We start from the raw sequence: 6,648 nt of genomic DNA, 5'->3' as shown, positions 1-6,648 counted from the left end.
CTTTGAACACATTGCTCAAGGCTATAGTTCTGGAGCTCAAATTTAGCCTGATGTAATATTTATTTCACCTACAGCAATGCCAAGTTCGGTGTAATTGTGACAGAAAATATGTCAGACAGGGCGCAATGGTTAAAAAGACAAGCTCTAGCTTCCCTTCCCATAACAGGACATGGGGCATCACTCGCCAAGTGAGTGATGCTGGCACAGCAGGAGTGAGACCAGGAACGCCAAGCTGTAAATAACATACCAATGCATCATTATAATTTTACAGCTCTGCCTTGAAGTTTGGAAATGTACACAATCATGACAGGAAGATCAAATTCCAATTAAACTTTCTTCATCTAGTTTAGAAAAGATACGTCAGGTAGAAGTGTGACATCTTTACTAGGATAGTTTCGCTTGGCACACCTTGTTGTACTTGAAGGGGTAAAGATGCTTCTGTCTGCCTCTTTGCTGTAACAATGGGCTGTAACAGTACAACTACACCTCCAGTGAGCAGTTGTACCACTTTACGTAACTGGTAGCACTAATGCAAAACAGCTGCTGTCTATAGGGAAGCCCTGGGTGAAACTGAGCATTTGGATTCTCGCACACAACCACTTAGAGGAGAAATTACATGTGTGTTCAGCCTATTTCTATTTGCTGCCTGAAAAAAGCCAGAGCAACTATGTCAGCAAAGTACTCTTTGTTCTTGTACAGAAACCTTTTAGGCCTGATACTGAAATCTTGATTAAAATACACCATCCTTGTGCTTTTTTTGGAGAAGCTGTGCTCTGGCATTTTCCTCTGAAATCAACTGCTATATCTAAATACCTTTTTGCATAAACTTTTTCTTTTAGTACTAATTGCACTTGATTTGCTGTTTGCAAAAAAAGCCAGCATTACTATTAACAACAAAGAATAATTCATGCATTCATGACTGTGGTTTGATTCCAAGTTTTCTACTCCATAAGCCTCCCTTGCATAGCTTTGAAAAGGCTTGCATAGGACAACGTTTATTTGTTTCAGACTTGTTTTAATGTTTTTACTTTAAAGGAGACTGATGATTTTTCTTTGATTAAAACATTGGTATTGTTCTGAAGCAGTGGTATAGCTGCAGTCCTATTGATGACAGTCAGATAATGGACTTCAGATGAATAGTGTCTGAAGATTAGCTTTCCGCGCAAGGACCAGAGCTCAGTCTTTGTGATGAAATGTTATCCAGGCAGGAGGAAATTCCACCGGCTCTTTTGCTAGCGCAGGATGACCTGGTGACCAAAACCTCCAGCTCCTACAGCAGGAAGTGTGAAGACATGAAACATGCTGCTAGGTTTGGATGCACAGGAGTAGGGCAATGGCAGTAGTGTGTCTCCTTACCTACATGTCCATCTTGGATAGCAAATACTTCTTTCAAGTGCTTCTTCCTGGCAGCCAAAGGCTTTGACATCCCCAAGTGTCCTCCTGTAGCACTAGATTTATTCACATGTGATTAGGTGGCTGTGTAAGAGACATGCAGGAGTTGAAGCTCACTGAGGAGTGGATTTTCATCTCAGTGCCTGCTCAAGAACAGGACAGGGAAAACGTACAGCAAGGCTATACCTCCCACTATACCATCCGATGCTATGAACATCAGTCTGCGGTCTGGAGCAGCAGGGGGAAAGCTGTGGGGAAAAGCTTTCATTATGATACAGTACAAGGATGCGTCTGGAAAAAAAACAGTCAAACATTGCCACTGATTTTGAAAGTCAGAGTTCTGGAGTTAAAAACAACAGCTTTTCACTAGCCTCTGATTGCTGGTACTAGATTTTGTCTGTGACAGAAAATGTTATTTCTGATGTTCTTAATGCCTTAGCTACTATGTTATAAATCTTTGGTTGATGAATTCAATTGCAGAACAAAAGCCTCTGTGCAATAAGCTTTACTAGAGTAACTGTAGTATAAATTAACCCCTTACCTCTTTTCAGAGTAATCTTTTAATGCAGACAAGCCTTAAAGATATGGGGTTTGGGTTTTCAAATCATGTGCTTATGAGCCTGTCTGATAAGAACTACTGCTTTCCTTCCCAGCTTCCTCCAATACATACTTGCAAACTTGGGACTCGGGCAGCACACAACTTCAGGTCACAACAAGATCCTCTGCAAATCTCCAGCATGCCTTGGATTTCAGGTTTTTTTCAATTTTTTTATGCAGATACTTCTCAATTCAGTTTTATTTTTCCCCACGACAGTGAAAGACTCACCATGCCCACTCAACAGCACCCACTGCTCCTCTCAGGCGGCAGTGAGTGCAGGTAACGGCACATGCTCCAGGGGCCTCCAATCACATACACCATGTTTTCAGTTCAGCAGCAGTTTATTCTCCAGGTAAGACATGTAAAAGGTGATAAGAGGCAAAGTGTTGTATCTATGTCAGGAGTAGACACACACATTGAGGACTGATCATCACAGTGTGCTGGAGACAATTCTCAGACAGTGGAGCTGGAGCAGAAGGCAGGAAACCCCAGGTGGTACACAATCCCTAAGACGGTCACTTGCTTTTCTCTGGCAGGGATGAGAATTTAAAGGAAGCCAGGTAAATACAGTCCAGTATCCCCAGTTTTCCTTCATTGGTCCAAATTAAAAAGTTACTTTATGAATCATTTCTTTTCCAAATAGCATTTGGGAAGCCAGTGCCCTCTGCTTGATCCATAAGATAAATGGGCTTTTTTCTTAGTAATAAGATCAATAAACTAATAGTATTTTGCAAATTCCAGGCTTCCCATTAGACGAAACTCTGCCCTTTGCTTTCAGTCAGGAGAAGATAAACTATCATATTTAGCTATCATATTTAAGATTAAAGTAATTTTTTTCTTTTAAAGCCATAAAAGTCATGTTGGGATTTTACCATTAAAATCAAGTCGAAAAATTTAGAAGACTTTCAGGGAAACTTTGATAAGCAATGTAAGATAGACATACTTCTGAATACATTTACCTTAAATTATGACTTAATAGCATGTCTAGTTCAACTGTTACTGGCAGAGAAGGCACAGTGACCTATCCTCATACACAGAAATAATGATTGATTTCAGAGAAAGCATTGGGAGCTCTCAGAATGTCAATAGGGCACAACTTTAATGAAAATTCCAGCCTCCAGCTTTTCACAGGAGCACTCTACCCAATCTTTAAAGCACGTAATGGTAAATTTGGCCATAAGTAGTTCAAAACAATTTGTTTTCTAATACAACTTTTTGTCTTCAAGGGCGTTTTGACCACAGATTAAGAAATTGTGAAAGCTTCAAGGAACAGATTCAAACAGATGGGACCTCCATGTTGCACTGAACAGGCTGGTGTGACTTTCAGGTGAGAGTGAAGCCTTGTCCAGAAATTCACCCTTTTGCCTCTCCCTATTCCTTTGGTATTATTAAAGGTCACCACAGCAGTATTTTACCCACTGAAGTTACTGGAAGTTGCCTCGGCCATCAGTGTGGAAAGTTACTCAAAACAGTATGGATGATTTAGGTTTTGATGTCCTCGAGTACATGTGGCTGCCATTATTGCAGTGTGGAAGTGTAAAATCAGATATTCTCTTCAATGGTAGGTTGTTTTACTGATGTTGCAGAGATAATACAGATTTTCTTCCTCATCTCCTTTTTAGATTATACAATTCAATGATTTTCTGCACAGTATTCTCTAATGAATATATAAATGTGAAAGAAAAAAATAACGGTTGCTTCTTTTTTCTCTTAGTTGCTTTTTTTCCTCTCTGGACATGTAATAAATACAAAATTAAATAAAAAATTATCTCAGCCTGGTCAAAAAAACCCTGCTTCTTACAAAGTCAGCAGTGACTAAAGAATACTAAATATTGCACTTCTATTGCTGAAGTTGGAAGAGCAATGAGTGAAGTGGTATCGAGGTCAAATTTGTAACAAAACTGCCTACTCCAGTGAAGCCAGCACTGAACTCACATTGCCAAATTGCCAAAAAATATCTAGATTCTTCTCTAAAGACGTCCCCCCCGCCCCAATCCAACTTAGCAAAGGCAAGCAACTAGGTAGTGCATTGCAACCAGCCACAGTAATTAGCACCTTCCCCATCCACTGTTAATTGCCTGCACAAAACCAAGAGTTATAATCATGCTGCACTCCAGCTCTGTCACTTGGTTACACTAATTTTTGGTTACACTAATTTTACACTAATTTGCAGCCACCAAATTTTGAATCTTAAAACAATGCAGTGATAAACAGAATCTTTAATATTCAACACAAGTTTTTAATTGGGTCTCAAGGAGGCAAAAAATTATGCTGTGTATTTGTGATGAAGTAGACCACTGTAATGATTACATGTACTTGAGAGAAGACAAGACTGCAGAAGCTGTGAAAGATCACATTGTGTTGCTACTCGGTAGATGGAGTGCAAATACATAACAAAGGTAGCCACCAGTAATAATCTTTCCTATAGCCCTGTAACTTATTGTTTTGGCATCAGGAGGAAGAGGATCATAGATCCCTAAACTTGCTCATCTTACTACCATGTTACTTTTGTTGTGTGGTACACACTGATGTTCAAATATCAGTGCTCACAAATCATTTTAGCAGCTAATGAGAGTGGCTTTATATACTCATTATTACACACAGGATATTTTAAGAAAGACTGCATGCCCAGCTGTGAGGGACCTGATTTTCAAAGACTGCTGAACAGATCATCTTTATAAAACCAAACCTTTTTCTATTATTTCCAGTAAAGTACCTTAAAACATCATTTCTAAAATCAGTAATCTTTTAAAATTCAGTTTTGTTGTTCTGTGGTGGGTTGATCCTGGCCAGCAACCAAACACCCACCCTGCCGCTCACACTCCCCTCTGCTGTGGGATCAGGAGAAAATATAGGGAAGGTGAAAAGTCTTGTGGATCAAGATAATGACAGTTTAATTAGGAAAGCAAAAGTGTTGTGCACAGGCAAAGCAAAAAGAAGAAGTCGTTCTCTGCTTCCCATTGGCAGGCAGATGTTCAGCCTCTTCCAGGAAAGTAGGGCCCCAGCATGCATAATGGTTACTTGGGAAGACAAACACCGTAACCACAAATGTCCTCCCTTCCTCCTCCTTTTCCCCAGCTTTTAGTTCTGAGCATGATGTCATATGGTACGGCATATCCATTTGGTCAGTTTGGGTCTGCTGTCCCAGCTGTGTCCCCTCCCAGCCTCTTGCCCACCCCCAGCCTACTGGCCTTTGGAGGAGTGGTTTGGACAGACAGCCTTGATGCTGTGCAAGCACTGCTTAGCAGTATCCAAAACACTGGTGTGTTAGCACTGTTTTCACCACAAAATGCAAAGCACAGCACCATACGGGCTGTTATGAACTCCATCCCAGCCAGACCCGTTCAAGTACTTTCCATATTTGATTTCTCCAGTATTCCTGTGGACTTTGACAGTACTCATTTGTCTAGGTACAATTTGTGCTATTCCATCTATTATTTTTGACATATATGCTGATTGCAAGCCCACTCGGTGATGAAGCTAACTCTTTTATAATGAATAGTAAGCTGATGCCCTCAGAGTTCAGCCTATGTATAAGAGGGATTATAGTAAAATAATTTGGAATACTTAAAGCATTACAGCATTGTACTTGGAAAACACCTTAATACAAGTCTAGAATATATATATATATATAATTATAATGCTTTAATACCGCAGCTTAATTGTACAACCAGACACTGCATTTCTACCTTCAAGGAAAATCAAAATTATTAGGATTTATTACACTTTAATTCAGAGATTAAAATGTATTACATGAAGAGGCAAAGACAACAAAATTTACCTTGTCTGTGATGGTATTCTTCAAGTAAAATTCCTAGAATTGAGCAAGTAGTCATAGACTTACAGAACTCTTTTGCAGTGTTGGAAAGAAATCTCTTGGCGGATGGGCAGTGCCTCAAAAGAAATACTCTTCATTTAGGTTAAACAAAGAAGTGTTTAAATGTGCTGTGTTGAAATCTAGCCTCCGTTACAAGACAGGTTGCTTGCAATGACATTCAGACATTCAGACATTCAGACAGATCTGAATTGCAGTTGCATGTCTGATCTGAGGCAGAAACACACACACACAACATAAAGAGGGAACAATTATACATTAGATCTGCAAAAATACCTGAAAAGGAGCCAAGAAGGTACTTTCTATTGAAGTGCTGGCTTGGAAGACATTCAAGACAAAGAAGCTATCCCTATCTGATTGCTACTACCCTTGTCAAGGAAATAGGACGTTCTGGGCCTTTTTGGTGAATAAGGAGGACTTGTTCAGTGTTAGGATCCTGGCACTGTAGAACAAGTCTTATAAGCTCCTCCCTCGGGACTGGACAAATAGGAAGAACAGCTTTCTTCTCCATTGTGCTTTACTGATTCCACTGTCAGCTCACTTACTTGGAAACTCAGCTGGAGGTCCAGTTAATATATTGAATCTTTTTACACTGAAGTACTGGTTTCCTACATCGTCACCAAAGATCCTGAAGATGGCTTCAACTATGCTTTTGCAATGCGATTTCTAGAATCGTTAAGGTAAAGACCCTTAAGAATGTTGAGTCCAGCCATTAATCTAACACTGCCAAGTCCTCCACTAAACCATGTCCTTAAGTACCACATCTACCCGTCTTTTAAATACCTCCAGGGATGGGGACTCAACTACTTCCCTGGGCAGCCTC

General features: G+C 40.0%; 1 long non-coding RNA gene across 1 annotated transcript; it reads right to left on the bottom strand.

The window, feature by feature from the left end:
- Positions 1–891: 891 nt before the first annotated feature.
- LOC148057394 (uncharacterized) lies at positions 892–2,559 on the bottom strand. The gene is made up of 3 exons (XR_015699655.1): positions 2,219–2,559; positions 1,357–1,640; positions 892–1,270 (listed from the first exon to the last, which is right to left on the bottom strand). It is a non-coding gene; the product is annotated as an uncharacterized LOC148057394 (long non-coding RNA).
- Positions 2,560–6,648: the final 4,089 nt, after the last annotated feature.

This window comes from Nipponia nippon, unplaced genomic scaffold, assembly GCF_047370975.1.
Source record: "Nipponia nippon isolate SJK-2023a ecotype South Korea unplaced genomic scaffold, ASM4737097v1 scaffold_1, whole genome shotgun sequence".
In the NCBI taxonomy this organism is placed as follows: Eukaryota; Metazoa; Chordata; class Aves; order Pelecaniformes; family Threskiornithidae; genus Nipponia; species Nipponia nippon.
The sequence above is the reverse complement of the archived record's forward strand: the minus strand, read 5'-3'. Positions and strand labels throughout refer to the sequence as shown.